Raw genomic sequence first — 21,691 nt, 5'->3', positions numbered from 1 at the left:
TGGTTTCCGGGACTTGCTTTTAAGTAATTTCCTCTAGGTGGGGGGGGGGGGGGGGAGGGGGGGTCAATTTAAGTTTTACAACAAAATGGCAGTTCAGCCAGGGTGGGGCCACTCTGGCTGAATAGGCCCTTACATTTGCATACTCGCAAATCCATTTTATAAGTCATATTTTAAGTGTATGAAAAAATCATGATACTACCCTCTCTAACTTCTATAGATTTTGCATGTGCCTATTATACATAGTCATTGATAATCATCATTAATATTAAGCCTTAAAAAGAGCTTCATTCCATCAAATTATTGCTCCTTCACAAACATGACAAAACTTCAGCTTCCACACTTTTAAAATAAGTGGCAAGTGTAGGCAGGAAATCTCAAACTCAAAAAGGTTTCCTGATCACTGACATCAACTGGTGATAGAGTGATTTTTTTTCAGGCACCTCTGAAAATTAAGGCAATTAAATTTTTACCTACCTTGGAGGCGATTTTGTAAGATATTTATATTCGCAAATGAAGTTCTATTTCTTCCCCCAAAGTCTGCTTGCTGAAAAAGTCTAGGGGAAAAAAAAAAGGCAATACACACAGATGAACTTCAACGAATCTGAATTACCAGGGAAAGTTCTGAGCAAGGGCAACTGTTAGGTAAAAAGAAACTTTAAGAAGTAACCAGGGATAAGACACAGAAACTCTTCATGCATACTGATTAAGTTCCAGAACGTGGGTGAGGTTCGGTGGGCTGAGGTCCGGAGCCAATGACCAAGAAAGAATTCTTGAGACATGTTTGGTGCAAAATGGTGGTTTATTTAAGCACGGGAACAGGACCCCTGGGCAGGAAGAGCTGCTGCCCTGTTATCCTGAGGAGTGGCTGATTATATACACAGGAGTTGGGTAGGTGAGAACAAAGGGGTGATGTTAGTCTCTAAGGAATTTTGGAAGCAAGGTCTCCAGGACCTTGAGGGGCTAGCTATTGTTGGGAGAAAGGTTATTTATTACTAGTAGTAAAAATCTTCTTGTGAGACCCTTTAGATGTATATCAATGGGCAATATGCTTGGGAATGATTCTCGACACTATCTTGGAGATCTAGAGATAAAGTTTCACATTTCTCCTATCAAGTGTCCTTGTTAGTGAGATCTGGGTTTAGAAGAATTTTAACTTTATTCAGGGCTTGAGGAACTGAGTTATTTGCCTCTGGAAATTGTGCTATTGATAAGGTAACTTCTTTGTTGTGTATCTCTAGGATATTGGTAAACCAAAGGAGACTCCTGTCTTGCAGGATTGTGATCTCTGTAAGTTAACTATTTGTTTTTCTTTTAGGGCAGTCAGGGGTGCCTGAGGAATGTCACACACATTACGGAGGGGAGCGGGTGGAGAGGGGGTACAAGGTGCCAGCTTCTGCTTTGTCCTCAGGCAGCCTCCTGCTCCCTCATCACATACTATCACAAAGAAAGAAAACTAGACTACCAAAGGAATTTGTTTTTTTAGCTCGCCTCCATTACTCTGTTTCTACCCTTTTGGGGACCTGAAGTCTTACGTTTCTGCCTAGAGTCCCCCACAAGTAGCCCTCTAGGCAAACCATCTGGGGCATTAAAATGTCTGATGACCCAGAATCCCCTCACCCTCCTTCCCCATAGCTATCCAAGTCCGTCTTCATGCAGCTCTCCAGAAACATTCTGTGACACTGAGCAGCATTGCTGGAAGTGCGGTCCATGGACCAGCAGCATGGCATCACCGGATGCTGGTTGGAAATGCAAATTCTCAAGGTACTGAAATCAGTTGCTCAAAGAGATACCAGCACTCCGCGTCCATCGCAGCTTTACGCACGACACCCGACAGACACACAGAGACAACCTACGTAAACGGATGCATGTACAAAGAGATTGTGGTGTGTACATAATGGGTGCTTCAGCCTTAAAGAAAAGGAGGTCCTGCCATTTGCAATAGTGTGGATGAACCTGGCGGACACCATGTTAAATGGAAGAAGCCAGACAGGAACGAACAAAATAAAATGACGAGGTGGGGTGGGGGGCGCGGCACCTGGGTGGCTCAGCTGTTTGAGCACACGGCTCTTGGTTTCAGCTCAGGTCATGATCTCAGGGTCCTGAGACGAAGCCCTGTGTTGGGCTGAGCATGGAGTTGCCTGTCCCTCTCTCTCTGCTCCTCCCCACCCTGTTGGCTCATGCTCTCTCTCTCTCTCTTATAAATAAAATCATTAAAAATAAAATTTTTAATGCATGATCTCATTTATACGTGGAATCTAAAAAAGTTGATTTGACAGAACCAGAGATCCAAACAGCAGATACCAGGGGTGGAGAGGCGGCACTGAAAATTTTCTGCGTGGATTTCAGATTCCTTCCGTGGCAAAACCAGAAAGCGTGCTTAACTGTGGATGGACCCGTTAACGGGCTTTGTTGCAGTAATCATCCCACTATTTGTATCAAATCACATTGTATGTCTTAAATATACACAATTTTTATTTTAAAAAATAATAATAATAACAAAGAAATGCAAATTCTCAGGCTTCCACCCACTCGAGAAGAATCAGGGGCCTGTAACACCGTGTTTTAACAAGATTCCCATGTGGCTCTAGTGTACATTCAAGCCTGAGGCTCCCTGACAGAGAAACCACCAGAGAGAACTCCAGCATGGACAGATCGGCCAGAGGCAGGACCCCTTTCAACGAAGGGCTTCTAGTTCGCAGCACTTTACCCACTCACTGAAAGCCAATCCCTGACATATGAAATGCAAAATGAAAAAACTGGAAAGTGGTCTAAAGTCTTACTGAATAATTTCCCCGAACTCCGGATGTGAGGATTCAAAATTAATGACTCAAGGTTATTGGAAATGAACGGTATGTCTCACTTAGTTCTCCGGGTCTCCAGAGAGAGGCTAATTGGGGCCCATAAATTAGAAGAAATTATTTAACAAGTTGATTAATGTTCTGAGAAAAGGGGCGGGGCCCCAAATGGACACATTCTGCTGATTTCTGAAAAGAGGATTTAATTAAAATCAATTGCTGATCCCCACTGTACACAAGCCGGATCAATCTCTCCTGCCGGAGTCTCGTCAATGCTCAAGAAGAAGAAAACAAGGCCGCGGCCAGCAGGATTCCAGAGAGATTCAGGGTTTGCGGAAAGGCTATTTGTCGCCTTCAGGAATGTAAATGTATAGAAGGAAAAATCAAACATCGATTCCAGGCAAGAATAGATTTTCCCGTAAGTGTGAAAGAGGAGACCCAGCCCCTGGCCCTCCAGACTTAAGTAAATTATTCTCCTGAGTTAAGCCACTGTCAGGCTGCACTGAGGAACCCCAGCGTTTGCTGTGTTGTTGCGATGATTTGCCTAAGCTGGGGCTGGGGTCTGGGGAACAGATGGGGAGTCTGGCGGTGGGGACGGGTGGCCAGCACAGCAGAAGCCTCACTCCTTGGCAAGTGGCCTCTTGGCACTGCAGATGACCCAAGGTAGTTTGCACGGGCCCAGACTTCTACTCCCCCGACCATGGCCTCCGTCAGTTCCCAGACCAGACAGGCCTACAGGTTCTCCCTCCTTCCCTATAAAGGCCCTGAGCCACCACCCCATCCCCAGAATCTCAGGGTCCTGTTCCAGTTGGCCCTGCTCCCCCAGGCTGCAGCTATGGGGTCTCCTGGTAGAGAAGCTGACCCACATTTGAAAAGCACTGAATCTGGGAAGGCCACACAGTTAGATGGAGCAGCAGGTTGGACACAGAAACACATGCCTGGAGGCAGTGCGGCCGGCGACCCAGTACCTCCCCAAGACACCCACTTCCTGCTCTTGGAACCTGCGAACATGACAGGGCAAAGGGACAGAGGGCTCAGAGGCCATCACGAGGGCGGTCGGCCAGCTGACCTGTGGAGAGGAGCTTATCCTGGCTGGCCCAGTGGGATCCACCTCATCACCCGAGTCCTTCAAGGTAGAAAGAGGAGAAGCAGAAGACAGGGTCCGGGAGTTTTCCTGTGGCCAGGCCTCGACCTACTGCTGCCGGCTTGGAAGCCAGCAGAAGGAAAAGGCAGGCAATATCCCGAAGTGGAAAGGCGAGGAACTAGATTCCCCCGGGGCCTCAGAGAGGAAGGCAGCCCCACTGACCTCTTGACTTTAGCCCAGGGAGCCCCACATGGGGACCAATGACCTACAGTGAGCTCCTGTATGTGCCGCGTTTGCTGTTTTAAGTGGCTCAGCGGCGGTCCCTGGTCCGCAGATGGGAAGTTCACACCAGCAAGTGCTGAGGGGGCGGGGCCTCTGCGCAGGGGCCCCTGCGGGCTTGGCGGGACCCTGGGTCTCAGGGCTGGATGGGAACGGCCACTGCCCGGCCGGCTGGGAGAAGTGGCAAGGAAGCAGAGAGGAAAACAAATACCTTGTTTCTAACCATTAGTCCATGTCCTGAGGTCTCACCAACACTACACTGGTGCAAATTCAAAGAAATAAGGTCAGCGCCCTCAATATTGATTGCATAAAACAGATCTGATTCTGAAATGAAGCTGTGTGCTTTTCCCTCTTCAGAACAATCTTCACAAGGCAACCTCATCTTCAGATAATGTCTCAACATGACATTATGGGACTAGTAAAGTTGTTTTTAATGTACGAAAGGAAAAATGGAAGCTGGCATTTAATATTTTAAGAATTCCCTATTTTGTTGGGAATATTTTGACTTCAATAGCTAATTAGATGTTGTAACAGTGTCTAAAATACACAATATTCAAGGTTTTTTGTTGTTGTTGTTGTTGTTGTTTGTGTAAACCCTGACTTTGGCACCATTCTGGAAGTGACAGCCTCAAAAAACGGGCAGTTATTGTATTAAAAGAATAGAAACGGGACAGGTGATTTTCAGTGGCCTCTAGAGAAAGAAGCCCAAGGGTTGTCCATCACACTCCATCCATCCCTGTCTGCCCATGGTGGAGAGGAGGCTCTGTTAGGGCCAACTGGTCAGCCTCCAGGGCAAGGCTGAGCCACGCTTACTGGTGAGGCGAGTGCTGCAGGAGTAAAAGGACTCCTGTGTCTTCTAAGCTGAAGGGCCAGTGTGCTCTGCCCACACAGCAGCCGGGCCATGACTTCCCTGGGCATGGGGACTACACTGGGTGCTCTCTTGCCATTGGATTCTGTGTATGAGGCTCACGGGGCAATGCTGCGTATCTTTCCTCTGAAGCCGTTCAGGTTTAGGTAAGGTGAAACCTACCTTGCCAGGGAGATCTGAGCTGGGTCTCAGGTCCGAAGACCAATGAACAATCAAGTGTCAGAGGGGTAGACTAGGCAGAGCTTGACAGACAGAACCAGTAGAGTATGTACAGGGATATATAAGAGGAGATGTATTGTAGGAATGAGCTCACACGACTGTAGAGATGGCGACGACCCCCCATCCGCCAGAGCCTGGGAAGCTGGTGGTGTCGTTCAGCTGGAGTCGGAAGGCCGTGAACCAGGAATGCCAGTGTCCGCGGCCAGAGGAGATGGGACCATTGGTTCAAGCAGAGAGTGAATCCACTCCCTCCAGACTTTTGTTCTCTTTGCCCCGCCCAGATGTGATGGGCTGCCCCATTTACTCAGCTCACCAATTCAAATGCTAATCTTTCCTGGAAACACCCTTACACACACACCCGGAAGTATTTTGGGGGCTCTCTGGGCCCCGCACCACTCAGCCCAGTCCAGGGAACACAGAAAATCAGCTACCACGCAGGGTTCTCTCTGCCATTGTGCTGTGTGTTTCCCTCTGGAAAGCAAGGGAGGGGGCACACTGGGGCCAAGGCCAATTTAGAGGAGTCCCAAAGCCACAACCACTGCCCAAAGCCATCCAACCTGCCCTGCAGATTGTGATGTTTGAACAAGAGGGAAACGGGAAAGATTTGAGAAACAAGAAAGAGAGAGGAGGAAGGATGGGCATTCGCTTCTGACCCGCAGCCAGTTGGCCTCCCAGCAATGCGCGTCCGGTGCCGAGTCTGAATGGCCTTCAGGACTGTTGGGGTGTCGAGGGAAGACCCAGCACTACCCCTCCTAATGTCTGAGCCAGGAGCACGAGCACTGAAGGGAGCATACAGCACAGGTACAGCTTGCCGGCATGTTTTCGCTCCACGCAGAACTTTGGAAACATAGGATTCCAGTTCCAAAGGACTCATTTGGAAGCACGAAGCTCAACATGGTAGTATGCGGGTGACGCATAAAACCCTGCGCACGGAAAACAGAACGTGCATCTTCCCTAGGCTAATGAGCCCTAAGCGAAGCTTTTCTTGTTTTCCTCCTTCGCACGTACTGGAGCGCTCAGCTGGAGGGAGGTCGTGAGCCGTCAGTCCAGACTGTGCTTTAGAATACGCATTTGTTGGAAAATTGCAGCTTTCAAAACAGAAACCTGGACCTCAGGGGATAAAAGGAAGCACAACTAATATATCCTGAGGTTCTGTAACATTATTTAGAGATGTGTCCTATCTATCAGATGATGCATGATCAAGTGCTATTTTTCAGAACTTCGAGAAGGGAAATGGTGTGGAAGGAAGGAGGGGCAGTGGGGCATTCTGTAAGTTATCAGACTTCGCAAAGCAGCTCAGTTCTGTGTGTGTGTTCCCTACAAGGGTGTGCATGTTAAGCACTCTCCTTCCCAGGTCTCAAATTCTTACCTCAGGCCAGGACATTCACCACAATATTTCCACATGTGGCAGCTTTTGTCCCTGAGAAGATAGAACCAAGGTAATTTGATCAGTAGAACAGAAATGATCCATGTCTCATTGAGCCCATGGCAGACTTCTGCTGCATTTTAAAGACACTGGCATTTATTATCATTGATTACTTGGCTTTTAATTTGACATTTAATACAGCTCCTTGTCTCTGAGGCATTCAAGACATACAGACGTTTCCTGTTTCCTCTAAGTTAACATTTTGCCTTTCTTCGAAGCTCATCATTCTTAATCTCCTTTAAACACTTCCTCAAAGCCAACAGCTGTCTTTAGCCTTGCTGCCCGAAGTATTTCTGGTAACGATCTCACAAGCCTGACAGTGTATTTGAACTTCCATCCTCAACGACATCTGTCTTAGTGAGGCCTGCGGTCCTTGTGGCCAGGAACCCCAGCTCTTCACACATTTCTGTAAATCGTCTCGTGAGCTCATAGCCTTCAGGAAATTCCCCCACCGTGACCGCGGGGATCCCTCTCCATCTCCACCCCTGGGACCTGGGTCATCCCTGTTTTATGGAGATCTCTTAACTAGGCCCATTAATTCTGCAGTAAGCATTCTAACTGCAGATCAGCTCCTGTGCTCCTGTGCGGCTTGATTTGCCAACTGGTCTATTTCCCAAAGGCGCCAAAGGGATCTAATTTACAACATCCTTAAGGAGGGCTGTGATTTGTTGTTTTCGCGCAGAAGCTGGAAAGCTCTCTGAAGAGCTCCCTCCCCGCAGGAGGAACATTCGCCCGCATTGGGCCCAGCACAGCGCCCCTGTGGCTCCAGAGGCTGGAGGTGGCATCAAGGCAGACGAGTGCATCGGGATTCCTGGATAGCAGGCAGGAAGCCCACCCAAGGAAACCTTGGTCTTGACCTCGGTCTCCCCTAGGCAGACAGGCCATTGGTCAGTGGTGGAGACAGAAGGCGGGGATCGCAGGGCTCCCGGCAGAGGGCCCTGGGGCTGGAAGTCAGTTCTCACACGTGGGTGATTTGGCCCCAGGTTTGGGGCCAGAAGCTTCCTTGCCTGGGTTCACTTCTCCAAACACTGAGCATTTAATCACAGTCAACCCACCCCACCCGAACCTGATGTCCAAGGGAGGCGGCCCCTGCTCAGCAGCCAGGCAGCCTTCGCCTCCCCTGAGCCTCCACTGGCCCCCAGTGTCGGGGGCTCGCAGCACCAGCCCTGCAGAAAAGTTATGAGAACCCACAGCACAGTGCCTGGCACAGAAGCACTCAATGCCGGTATGTTCTCTGTATTTTATTACCCCTTCTTACAGCTTCTGAACGAGATTCTGACCCCTTTGACTTATAACCTTCAAAGACTGAAAGACTGAGTCAGTCCTGAGGGTCTCTATTCCAGTGAAAAACACACGGGTGGGCATGGCCAGAAAACTCATAAATATTCTGGGAACCAAAATGTTGCTTCTTCTGTACTGCCTCCTAAGGCAGAGCTGGTGACTCCTTCCTCTTGTCACCTGGGAATCCGTCCTCTGTGACAACATGTGAGAACAGAGTTTAAAGCCCTCCAGAGACCACTTTTCCTTTAATAACCAAGTCATAATAACCTCAACTCCCTCCCATACCACTACAAAAGGCCCCCTTATCAGTGCTCCCAAGAACATTCCAGAAGGTCACGCCAGGCCCTTCATTCCACTCGCCCCCAGCTTCTCACCCGGCACACCTGGCTGCCTCCCACCCATTTTGCCACCTGCCCCAGCTCTCTGCGATCTGCTCCATCTCTAATCGTGAACACAGCCTCAGAAACCACACGGACCTGTCACCAAAGTTTAAGCAGCACATGACATAATTCAATGTAGGGGTGGGGCTGGGGAAGGGACTTCTGTCACAACCTCGTGGACCAAATATTTCATGAGGCCTGCTCAGTGACCCCTTTCCCCCAGCCCCAGCTGTCAGGTTGCAGGGGGTTCACTCATCACCCTCACAAATAACCTCCAAGTTCAGGTCCCTTTGCCATGTAATCACTGCAGTCACTTGTCCCCTCTGCAGTCACTGTCCTTAAGCAAAGAATGCCTCATTGCCGATTCCAGGATCAGTTTCTGTTTCATCTTCTCTACAGCTGGATGCATCAAATAGTAATTCCCCCCAAAGCAGGGAGCCCTGAGCCCTAAGAGAAGTCATGCCTCCATCTCTGGCTACACAAGGAATATGAAAACTTTGAATATCTTCCTCCCAAGGTTACAAGAATCCCAAGTACAATCCCAGGAAGAAAGGTGCCCCCAGTAACACCAAGGAGGTCCTTGACCTCCATCACATGGAAGGGTCTCGCCAAATGGGTCTCCCAAAACAAAGGGCTCTCTTCCCCCAAACACTGCTTTGTTACCATCATGGAATAAAGAAACATCTGAGGTTTTCAAAATAGCATTTCCCCTTGTCCCCACCACACATGGATCCCACCGCCTTGTAATCCGTTCCAAGGTTCGGCTTCCTACTACGCCAGGATTTTGATACGTTTTAGAACCCGTGACTCCTGCACGCTTCTCTATGGATCTCAACCCAGTTTTGTAAAACTTCCCTTTCTATAGTTTATATTTAAAATCAGCATTTGTGGGGTGCCTGGGTGGCTCAGTGGGTTAAGCTTCTGCTTTTGGCTCAGGTTATGATCTCAGGTCCTGGGATCGAGTCCCACATTGGGCTCTCTGCTCCGCGGGGAGCCTGCTTCCCCCTACCTCTCTGTCTACTTGTGACCACTCTCTGGGTGTCCAATAAATAAATAAAATATTTTTTAAAAATAAAATCAGCATTTTCAAGCATTTTTTAAAACCACACACCCCTCCGCAGAGGTTCTTACCGGCTCGCCTAGCACCTGCATTCCATCCCAGAGCCTGGGAGTCACTTGTGTTAGGCCACAAGCTCCTCCGAGGCAGGCACCCTCCTCCACTCCCACGGGCCCCACATTTGATTGGCCCCCAGGGGTGCTGGGCTCCACTCCTGAATATCTGTTCATGTCATGAATCTTTGCATTCCTTTCTATTCCCACTGCCCCGCCATACGTGAGCCCAGCCCTTGGCTCAGGGGCCCGCAGCTCTTCTGAGGTATCTTGGGCTCAACTCCTGCCCTTCCACCATCTCTGGCCCACACTCCAGGCAAAGCAATCTTTCTAAAACGCACATCTGGCCATGTCTCTTCTCAGCCCAAATGTCACCATGGTTTCCCCACTGCTCTTAAGCCAGTGTCCAAAATGGCCCTCAGGACCCTGCACGTCCTAGCGGCGGCCTCCCCCTCCTGCATCACTCCCCAGACTGCCCCCCCTTCCTACTCTGTGCTTAGTCAGACTGGACCTGTTCCAGTTCCTCAGTTCTGCCATCGTCTCTCATCTCCTATCATCTGGACGGGCCAGTCCCAATGTCAAGGTAACTTGACATTGGCAACTCTTCGATACCCATATTTGATAAGACGTGAATCCGTCAGCTCCTTACCAGACCACTCTCTGCCTGGCCAATCGCCTGCCTGACACAGGAGTAAATGTCTGAGGGAGAGGAAGAACAGTGAGATGAGAAAAGACAGGGATGCGGGGAAGGGACAAAAAAACAAGTAGTGTGCTGGTTGATGAGGGCCACAGACGGTTCAAGAACCCAACCGGTAGATCTGGAGAGGGTGAGGCACGTAGAATAAAGAAAGGACAAAGCCAAAGACACAACAGCTGTCGCAGATTGAAAGTCTTAAACCTTAGCCAGCCCCAACTGAGTGGGGCTCTAGTGACAGACCTAAGTTCCAAATGGTCCAAGTGGCCAAGAAGGCTCCTGTGTCCCCTCATGTGAGTCGTTGGACCCCACCTTCCTACACAGTCAGAAGGGCCATCCCAGGGGAGGGCAGGGCTGGAGCCAAGACTGGGTAGACCCCTGACTGAATTTATAAGCTTGACTTCCACCGCTAGAGCGACATCAATGTCTCATCACCTGGCCTTTGACCAGGGGCTCAAGGTCACTCTGGCCGTTCTCACCTCAGAAAAGGATCTGAAAATACCTCGGCCAAGAAACCAGACTGGAGATCTTAAGATGGAGATCTCGCGAGCCCAACCCTTCACACCAGCCACGAGGCTACTATGTAGTCAAGCCATTAGGCAGCAAAACAGCACGCCAACGTGGAACAGCTAGAAAACCTGCCTTTCTCCCAGAAAATGTGTCTCCTCCTGCATGGTAGTCAACTGGGCATCCGCGTATCAGCACTGCTTTGAGAGATTCCGTCTGTGTAAACATACATGCCACGTGGAACTCAGCCTACAAAGGGGAGACAGAAGTGTCAGCTACCTACGTTCTGCAGGGTGACAGCCGGGCCTCGCTCACAGCAGGCGCTCTGGTATCTGCCGCACACGGAGCAATGAGTGGGTGGGACAGCAGAGTGGGATGCGAGAGACAGCGGGGCCCCGAGAAGAAGCACAGCCCCTACCGGAGAGTCAAGTCCCAGAAGACAGGGAGGACGCCCCCGCGGGTTACTATTCGGGGAGTCTGTTAAAGGAGTTTCTAATTATTAAAGCACTTATTGGAGGGCTCCTGGGTGGCTCAGTCATTAAAGCGTCTGCCTTCGACTTGGGTCCTGATCCCAGGGTCCTTGGATCGAGTCCCATATTGGGCTCCCTGCTCCACGGGAAGCCTGCTTCTCCCTCTCCCGCTCCCCCTGCTTGTGTTCCCTCTCTCACTCTCTCTCTCTCTTTCACTCTCTGTCAAATGAATAAATATAACTTTTTTTAAAAAAAGCACTTAGTGGAAAAAACCTGGACATTACACAGAGCATAGAGGAACACACAAAACCCACCAATGATTTAGGTCAAATTTAAGTAGATGTGGAAGAAGTGGCTGAGCAGGGACAGAAATGAAGCCAGTAAGGAAACTGACAGCTGGGCTGGGCCAGGCGATGAAGGGAAGGCATGAGGGTAATTCTGGGAAGAAAGAGTAATTCATTTGGCCTTATCATGGAAACTCGGGTCAAAGATATGTTGTTGAGATTTGAAAAGTATCAGGGACCTCATACTGATGGTTCAGAGAGAAAGACAGGGTAAATGGGTATTAATGATGGATACCACTCAGCACTAGTCCTAGCAGGCTGGAAAGTCTGTTTGGCCTGGAATAGCCTACTCGATCATGCAGTGGTCAAATACCCCTGCCAGATCTTCGGGCCTACCCAAGCAGAAGAAAACAAGACTCCTGCCATCTCCAGAAAGAAAAGACCTCCACCCAACTCCTGATCAGTCAAGTCCCACCTGACTTTCAGCACTGGGGCAGGGCACAGGTGGTAGGCAGAATAAGGCCCTCTGCCAAAGAGGTCTCTGTTCTAATTCTGGGGACTTCTGAATACGTTAGCTATATCCTGAGAGGGACTTAGATGGGATTACGTTGAAAATCTCAAAATGGAGAGATTATGCTGGTCTATCAGGGCAAGCCCAGTATCATCACAAGGTCCTTGTGAATGGAAAGAGGGAGACAGGAGCATGAAAATGGTGTATGACAATGGAAGAAAGAATTCAAAGAGATTTGAAGACACTACTATGTCAGCTTAGAAGATGGTGGAAGGGGACAAAAGCCAGGAATAAATGCCAGCAGCTTCTAGAAGCTTGAAGAGACAGTGGACCAGATTCTTCCCTAGAGCTTCCAGGAAGGAGCCAACTCTCCTGATATCTTGACCTTAGCCCAAGGAGACCCAGGCTGAACCGAGAATTACAGTAAATTATTTTAAGCCAGTAAGTGTATGGCGATTTGTTACTGCAGTCATAATAAACTAACACAGCATGTCTTTGTTTTAGACAGTTGTCTCTACATTACAGGACCTATCATGTCCATGGCTCCTGCCCAGAAGTTTCTGGCAATGCCCCACAGTCAGGTGACAACTGGAAACACCTGCACATTCTTAAATGCTCACTGCAGAGAAGGGCGTATCCAGCCCATGGAACACAGACTGCTCAGGGGACTGGCAAGCCTTTCCTTGCTGCTCCCAACCCCTCAAGCTGCCATCATACCTGCCTTTTCCTCTCAGTCCATGCCAATTCTTCAGACTAAAAGGCTCCTAAGATATCCAGAAGAAAGAAACTGGGGCTTGGTAGCCAACCAAGGTAGAAATGGTGGGTACAGGGAGAGAAAGACATTCGTCCATTTGATTCTCTTAAACACAGTTGCCTCTGCATAGACGTCTGCTTCTATGTATGAGCCCGACAAAGCACGAGACCACAGGAAGGGCAGCTGAGGTGGGAGCAGCTTCGTGCCCCCTAATGACTGGAGGAGGCAGTGAGGCTCCCTGAGTGACGGCAGGCGATCCCATCGGCTCCCACGCAGGGTGCACGGCTGCCTGACAGTCTCAGCATCCAGCAAGCAAAGGATTTTCATTCTGGGCATGGAGAAACCTGAAAGCAGCAGAGCAAGCTGGGATGTGCACTTTCACGATCTGCTGGGTGAAATGATGCCTTGTCCGTTTTCACTTTGGGCTTCCTCCCAGACCTGCATGTCAGACACCCACGCTGCTTCCGGTGGATTGCTGGCTTCCCCTGGAAAAAGGCTGCCCTGTGGACATCCCTCATTGGCTGATAGGCCAAATGCTAGAGCAGGGATGTGGAGACATTCCAGTGGCTTATCTCTATCTTCAGCGATTCCAAGAAAAGCGCTTCAGAGATCACACCATTATTTCCCATTCGCCTAAGAATGGTGCCTGTTTCCCCCTTAGAGAGAGGCTCTATATAGATAGACAGCGGTTTCCGAAGGCCCATAAAGGGAAGAGAATTTCAAAGATATTTTTTCCTGTCTACAGCTAACATTTGCTGCGTGCTTCTTTGAATTATTCATTATTAAAATTATGCCATCAGCAAAAACCAAACCGTCTCCGTTAAGGGAAGTTTACCCACAGAAGTTTAGAAAGTGGAATATGGGTTAGGATCACTACTCCTGCTTTTAGCCTATTTTTTTTTCCTTAAAATCCAAACACCATAGTGTTCAATGCTACAGAAAAGCCAAAACTAATTGATTATATGTAGTCACTGATACATACTTTAATGCTCAAGAGTCAAAAGTTGTTATTAATTGTTACTTTTCTTAGCTGCGAGGAGTTTTCAGCTAGGTTATGTTGTTAATCTTTCTCCAACAGGAAGGCCATCGCCCAAGACATGTGAACAAAAATTTTTAATGTCAGAAAAGCCTTATTCTTATGTTTCTAAAAAGAGTCATTGGTTACTCTAACAGGGTGTCTATAGCTCTCTCCGCCCTGCCCCCCCCCACCCACAAACAGGGCAGACATCGTGGACTCATGCACTCGTGTGTGTGCACATACACACAGCTGAGTTTCTCTGGGCTTTTTCACCTTTCCTACTTTCAGCTCAGATTAGAATCATAGGTTAGGGTAAGATTAAAACAGAGAAAATCTCAGGGAATCTGGGTGGCTCAGTGAGTTAAGAACCTGACTTTTGATTTCGGCTCAGATCATGGTCTCAAGGTCCTGGGATGGAGCTCCACGTCTGGCTCCAAGCTCAGCAAAGAGTCTGCTTGTGATTCTCTCTCTCTCTCTCCCTCTGCCTGCCCCCCACCAACCCTGCTGGCATGCACACTAACTAAAATCCATAAACAAATCTTTTACAAAAGAGAGAGAAAGAGAAAATCTATCTTCTTCCAGTTCTTCCTACATCCCAAGGACCTGGCCTTGGAGAAAGACAGTCTTTGTAAAAATGAATGAATGAATGAGTGAACAAATGAACAAGGTCCAGGTGTGGAAAACACAAGGTTATTTATGCAAGTTCCACGAGTCACAAGCTGTGTGACCTCAGGCAAACTGCTTAACCTCTCTGTGCCTGTTTTCTTATCTGTAAAATGTGTCTGTACTTACAGTACTCACCTCACAGGGTTGTTGTGAGAAGTGTATGTATGAATATAAGAAAAGCACCTTTTAACAGAAGAAGCAACACAGTAGATGAATGGATAGAAGATGCATAAGTCGGTTTTTAAAAATAAGTCATTGAGACAGTAGCAGGCTTCAGAGATCAATCAGCCACTCAACCAGGATTGATTTAGGACCTAGGAAAAGGCAGGCTCTGGGCCTGTTGCTATGGTTATGATCATAACCAGTCAAGCTGGGTTCTTACTCTCACACAGCCCGCAGTGTCGTCTCCTCAGAAAGCAAGCAGGCCCCATGGGATGGACACGCTCAAATCATTGCTCTCTCGATGTGGATCAGGCATGATACATGCTGTCGGCTGTTATCTGCGGGGAAAAAACACAAGAGTAATGAGATGATGGAGGCATTATGGTCTTCAAGGCTGACTGGCCTTAAAACACTCCAGCTGGGGCACCCGGGTGGCTCAGCCATTAAGCGTCTGCCTTCAGCTCAAGTCATGATCCCAGGGTCCTGGGATTGAGGCCCCCCTTGGGCTCCCTGCTCGAAGGGAAACCTGCTTCTACCTCTGCCTCTCCCCCGTTTGGGTTCCCTCTCTCACTGTGTCTCTTTCTGTCAAATAAATAAAATATTTTTTTAAAAAAACACTCCAACTGAAGGCATTATGGAGTAATTATAAACAACTTTAAATAGTCTATCAGTCTTTTTAAGTTTACCTTTTCCCTTAGAGCCGTCACTGTCCCTTGGTACCAGGATGAAAATTTGATCACAGTGCACCTGAAGTTAAGTGTTCATAGATAATATATCAACATCATTCCCACAAATCAGCACAAACGGTGCCTGATCCCAGGCCTAGTCTCAAGTCCTACCACTTCTAAAATGTGAAAGCACAGACAGACTTCAGAAGTTCCCCGGGTGTCAGGCTTAAACTGACTGGCCAATCCCTTTCTGTCATCTGTATTAAAAGCTGCTTCCGTCAACCCTCAGATCCATTCCTATAGGGCAGACCTTTTGGAACAAGGCAGGATGTGTGCAGCAAAGGACCCATGACCTCCAAAGCCAGACTCTAGGAGCTGGTCTCATTTTAGCTGATTAGCATTCACCATGCAAAGAGCTTGTTTCTAACTTTTTTCACAGAACTCTCAGGATCAGTCCAGCAATGCAGATTCCAAAGGGAATGGTTCCTGGTAACAAGAGCACCTTGTATTTTCTGCAAAGCTTCGAGTCGTGTCTGCAACAGTGAGGCGGCTGAATTTCAGGATGTGGCAAAAAAAAAAGAAACCAACTTCGGGCACAGTTTCGTTTGTGTTTGCTGCATGGCCCCAGTCTCCCACTGACCCTGAAGCATATTTCCAAGAATTATCCCTCAGCTTCCCAATGTCTAATAATAAAAGGGCTAATTATTGTATAATTACTACTGTGCAGATAATTTCTTATTGAAATGCAATGGACCACAGCACCTGGGTGGCTGCGTCAGTTAAGCGTCTGACTCTTGGCTTTAGCTCGGGTCATGATCTCATGGGTCGTGAGATGGAGCTCCACATCTGGCTCTGCACCTCAGCGGGGAGTCTGCCTAAAGATTCTCTCCCTCTGCCCCTTCTCTTTTTCTCTAAAATAGATATGTCTTGAAAAAAAAGAAAGAAATGTAATGGACCCGTCATTCACAACATGTGGATTCAATACATTTAAATAGGGCAAGATGATCCCCTGTAGGATTAGCTCACCTATTATCTAACTCTCACTTTTTTTAATGAAAGGAGTAATTAAGATCATCTCTTAACAAGTTGAATGTTTTTAAGACAGTACTGTTGTCTACAATCACTATTCTGGGCATTAAATCTCCAGGACGTATTTTTCTGCCAGGTGCAAGTTTATACCTTTAAACATTTCTCTTATTCCCCTTTTATTATGAGCTCCCGGTAACCACCATTTTCCCTTATACAAGTTTGGGTTTTTCAGATTCCACCTATATGAAATCATATCTCATACAGTCTTCATATGCAGTGATTTCATACATATTTGTCTTTTTCTGTCCGAATTATCTCACTTCACATAATGTCCTCGAGATCCCTCCCTGTTGTAGCAAATCGCAGGATTTTCTTTTTTCTCATGACTGAATATTCTGCTTTATATACATATACCACACCATCTTTTTTTTTTATGATTTTATTTACTTATTTGAGAGAGAGAATGAGAGAGAGCATGAGAAGAGGGAGGGTCAGAGGGAGAAGCAGGCTCCCTGCCAAGCTGGGAGTCTGATGTAGGACTCGATCCCAGGACTCCAGGATCATGACCTGAGCCGAAGGCAGTCGCTTAACCAACTGAGCCACCCAGGCACCCACCACATCATCTTTACCCATTTATCTGTTGAGGAACACTTGGGTTGTTTCCGTATCTTGGCTATTGTGAATAATGCTGCAATAAACATGAGGACACAGGTGTCTTTGATATCCTGTTTTCATTTCCTTTGGATATACACTCAATAGAATCGCTAGAGCATACAGCAGTTCTATTTTTAATTTTCTGAGTTATCTCCACACTGTTTTCCACAGGGAAAACAATTTATATTCCCACCAACACTGTACAAGGGTTCCCTCTTCTATAATTACATACAATTTATATTTCCTAGTACAAGTGATCCTTGTCACAAGTCTGTTGAAACATGATCCCCATTCTGCGTGCAGAATACATTTTTAATTCACCATTATCCTCCATAATGAATAAATGGAGATTTATAGAAAGAAATTTGTCCAAAGTGTACAGTTGGGTCTGTCACCCCTGTGTATCAGCCTCTAAGACCACGTTCTAGATCAATCCACCTATGGTTAACAGGTTTCTACAGTGCCAGCTTTAAAACAAAAAACTCTTGGGGCACCTGGGTGGCTCAGTGGGTTAAGTGTCTACCTTCGGTTCAGGTCACAATCTCAGGGTCCTAGGACTGAGCCCCCCACTGGCTCCTTGCACAACCAGGTTTATGCTTCTCTTTCTGCCCTGCCCACCCTCATGATTACTCTCTCTCAAATAAATAAACCTTCAAAAAACAAATACAAAAAACTCTTGATTGAGGTATATAATGAACTCCACACTCATAAGGAATACGTTATTAGTTTTGACGTATATACCCTCATAAAACCAGTAAGACAATCAAAATAATGAATGTATCCACTAACTTCACTAAAGTTTCCTTCAACCCCTTTATAATCCTCCCTCATATTCTGCTCTATCTCCCACTCTCTACAACTTGTTGCTGCTGTCACTTTAGTTTGCATTTTCTAGAATTCTATATAAACAGAATCCTGCTATTTCTGTGGTCTGGTTTCCAACACAAGGCCTAAGTACTTGGGGATTCATCCATATTGTTGCAAGGATCAATAATTCATCACATGTATTGCTGAATCCTACTTCATTACATAGACATACCACACTTTGTTTCTCCATTTACCCATTGATGGGCATTGGGTTGTGTCCAGACTTGGTTGTCACAAATAAAGTTGCTATACGTATTTATGGGGACATCTCTTTTCATTTCTCTTGGGTAAATGCCTAGAAGCGAAGTGGTTGGATCATAAATATATGCTTCACTTTTGAAGAATCTACCAAACTATTTTCTGGAGTCCTGGCATGATTTCATAGTCTTTCCAGCAGCAAATCAGAGAATTCGTTACTCTACATCTTTTCCAACAGTTGCTATGACGGTCATTTTTAATTTCAGACATTCTAAAAGGTGTGATGGACTCTGTTGGTTTTAAATTGCATCGACTTTAGGGCACCCGGGTGGCTCCATTGGTTAAGCATCTGCCTTTGGCTCAGGTCATGACCCCAGGGTCTCAGACTTGAGCCCTGCATCAGGCTTCTTGTTCAGCAGGGAATAAATAAAACCTTTTATATAAGTAAAGAAATTGCATTTACCTCAATGATGATAATGTTGAGTATCTTTTCATACATTTATTTGCCATCCGTATATTTTCTTTAGTGAACTGTCTAAATCTTCACACAGTTTTTATTCAGTTGTTTTTTGTTACTGAGTTTTAGGAGTTTTAAAATTATACTCTGGACATAAATACTATGTCAGAATGATTTGCAAATGCTTTCTCTCCATAGCTCGTATTTTCACTCTTACAAATATCCATCAAAGAGGAGCAGTTCTTAATTCTGACAAGGTCTAATTTTTCTTTTATGGGTTGTGCTTTTGATGCCATTTTAAAGAAATCTTTGCCTGATCCAAAGTCGCAAGTGTTTTCTCCCAGAAAGTTTGCAGGTTTACGTTCACATGTAGGTCTAGGATCCGTTCAACTCATTTTGTCTTGTGTGTGAGACAGGAATCTATATTAATTTTTTTTTAAAATACAGAGGTCTAATGGTTCTAACATCATCCGTTAAAAAAAATTTCCTTCACTAAATTGCCTTTGTAGCTTTATCAAAAACGAACGGACTATCAACACGTGAGTTATTACTGGACCCTGTTCTCTTCTATTTACTTTACTTCTTGTCTATCCCAATGCATTCCCCACTGCCCTGATTGCTGTGGCCTTAAATAAGCCTGCAATTCAGGTCCTGTAAGTCCTCCAACTTTGTTCTTCACAAAGTCCTTTTAATTATTCCACACTTCACATTTCCATATGAATTTGAGATCCACTTCTCAGTTTCTTTATTTAAAAAAAAAAAAAAGCCTTATTGACATTTTTATTGGAATTGCATTGAATCAGTCTACTGATTTATACAACAACGACAAAAAAATCCCAGTAAACTTTCAATGGATATAGAATTCAAGGATGTTGGTTTTTCTATCAGTACTTTTAAGATCTTGTTCTATGGTCCCCTGATTTATATCAATTTCAACAAGAAATCTGCTATTTTTGTCTTTGTCCTGTTATAGGTAATAAGTATGTTAAGAGGTATTCTTCCACAGAATTTTAAAATACAAGTAAACACCATACAACATTTGTCTCCTATTCTATTTGCAAAGAATTGGGCTACCATCTCATTTGGAGGACACCGGTACTATCTGCTCTATTGATGGGAATATAAATTGGTGCCATTTTCTTCTGTGTAATTTGATAGAATCTATCTCAAAGTGTCTGAACCTTTTTTACTTCTCTACCAACTTTTCCTCTAGAGATCTATTCAACAACTATGTGAGTCTATAAAACCATTTATTACTTCATTGTCTAAAGTCAAAACTTCAAAATACAACTCATATATTTTTAAAATATGAGTTTATATATTAAGAAAATCTACTCAGGAAAACAAATGGACATAACATGGGAATTTTATTAGCAGAGAAATATGTATCAGTAAAGATACTTTTGAGCATAAATGGCAAGATACGTAAAAGGCTAGGAGAGAAAAGAAAGTTATTGGCTCCTATAATCCAAGAAAAAGGAAGGTAACTGAACAACCCAACTGTAGGAAAAGAATAACGAACAAGAAAATACACAAAAAGCTGAAGGGCTCTAGCCAAATTATAAGAAAGATGATCTCGGCAGAGCGGGACTATAAAGAACTCCCACTTTCTTCTTTACACATTTCTCTAGGGTTTCAATGTTTACCATATGAGTAAGAAAAAATTCCTATATTCCAAAATAAAACTTCAAAGAAGCCCAAAATCTTATCATCAGACTCTGGGTATGAATTTTTCATATTCGCAATGAAACATTATTGAAAATGTTTAATTTTTAATCACCTAAAGGAAAACATGGAAATGTTTTCTTTAAACACTTTTGGAGTCATATACTTCAACGTACTAGCCTGATGAGTCGAAGCACTGCCATCCTTTATACAAAATACTTAAAAGCATAGCTATTTGCCAAACAGCCTCTGGAGAATTTAAACACCAAATACCACTACCACCACCACCACCCCCTCCCCCACACCAGTGTCCTAAATGCTTCAGCAACACTTTATAGGCAAGAAGGAATACAAGCAACCCCCCCCCCAGGGCCCCTCCCAACCCAGGAAATTTTCTGTAGAACCCATGTGGATATGATGAGACCTCCCTGAGATCATGGTAGCACAAGACATGTAAGCAAAGAACACAAGCTCCAGCATGGCGGCATCCACAAAGATGTCCCATCCTCACCCGACAGGCGCCATCATGGCAGAAATGTGCCAGATTTTTACATTTTATTTATCTATTTTTAAAGATTTTATTTACTTATTTGACAGACAGAGATCACAAGTAGGCAGAGGAGCAGGCAGAGGGGTGGTGGGGGAAAGCAGGCTCCCTGGCGAGCAGAGAGCCCGATGCGGGGCTCGATCCCAGGACCCTGAGATCATGACCTGAGCCAAAGACAGAGGCTTAACCCATTGAGCCACCCAAGTGCCCCCCGAATTTTACATTTTAAATTATGCCACATGGGTAGAGGGAAACTGGCACAGAGCTTCTTTAAGCCATTCAATGGAGTATGTGAATAGCAGTCTCTATGCTTCCTAGGTCTTACTTGTTTCTGCTTTTTCATTTTTAATCTATACTTCAGATGTTCCCAGCATTCACCCTCTCTACCAGAGTCCACCAAAGGATTCTAATGCTATAGGGTTTGGGGAAAGAGGGAAGACTCTCCTCTCTCTCTATGTCCCACAAGAAGGACCTCAGTCAGAGTAACACTCCCTCTCTCCGACCTTCACTTTCCCTCCTTATAGGAGGACGAGGGGCTTCACTGATGGGTGGGGTTGGGATAAAGACGTGGGTCTTGTGGCTCTCTGCTTTCCCTTGGCATCTGCCTTCCTGCAGCGTGTAAGTGCTTTGGTCTCCCCTGGGCAAAGGTGTAAGCTTAGCGATAGAAACTCTGCCCATATGTCCAATCTATAGTCTTCCAGAACGGGCTGGACAAGGTGGTTAAGTCTGCCAACTTGGGGATTTGCAAGAGGAAGCACCAAAGCCACAGTTTTTCAACTGCTCTGAGAGTCACAGAGCTGACATTTTCCTCTAAATCTGTCTGATTTCTCAATTTCAAATTGATGCAGAATTCAAGTGAGTAACTTTTTACCCAGAAATCTCACTTCTGGAATTTACGTGGAGAAGTCACTTCTACAAGTAAGAAACAGCATATGCCAGTACCATGCTGTCTTGGTGATCACAGCTTTGTAATAAAGCTTGAAATCAGGTAACGTGATGCCCCCAGTTTTATTTTTGTTTTTCAACATTTCCTTAGCGATTCGGGGTCTCTTCTGATTCCATACAAATTTTTGGATTATTTGCTCCAGCTCTTTGAAG

The 21,691-nt window shown here is 46.0% G+C and overlaps 1 long non-coding RNA gene across 1 annotated transcript in view; it reads right to left on the bottom strand.

The window, feature by feature from the left end:
* Positions 1-497: 497 nt before the first annotated feature.
* Positions 498-21,691, bottom strand: part of LOC132015425 (uncharacterized) — a 97,044-nt gene continuing 75,850 nt past the window's right edge. The window contains exons 2-4 of the long non-coding RNA XR_009403673.1: positions 14,729-14,846; positions 6,615-6,665; positions 498-554 (exon numbers count right to left, since the gene is read on the bottom strand). This is a non-coding gene — a long non-coding RNA (uncharacterized LOC132015425). The remainder of the gene's footprint in view (positions 555-6,614; positions 6,666-14,728; positions 14,847-21,691) is intronic.

Source organism: Mustela nigripes, chromosome 4, assembly GCF_022355385.1.
Source record: "Mustela nigripes isolate SB6536 chromosome 4, MUSNIG.SB6536, whole genome shotgun sequence".
Lineage (NCBI taxonomy): Eukaryota > Metazoa > Chordata > Mammalia > Carnivora > Mustelidae > Mustela > Mustela nigripes.
The sequence above is the reverse complement of the archived record's forward strand: the minus strand, read 5'-3'. Positions and strand labels throughout refer to the sequence as shown.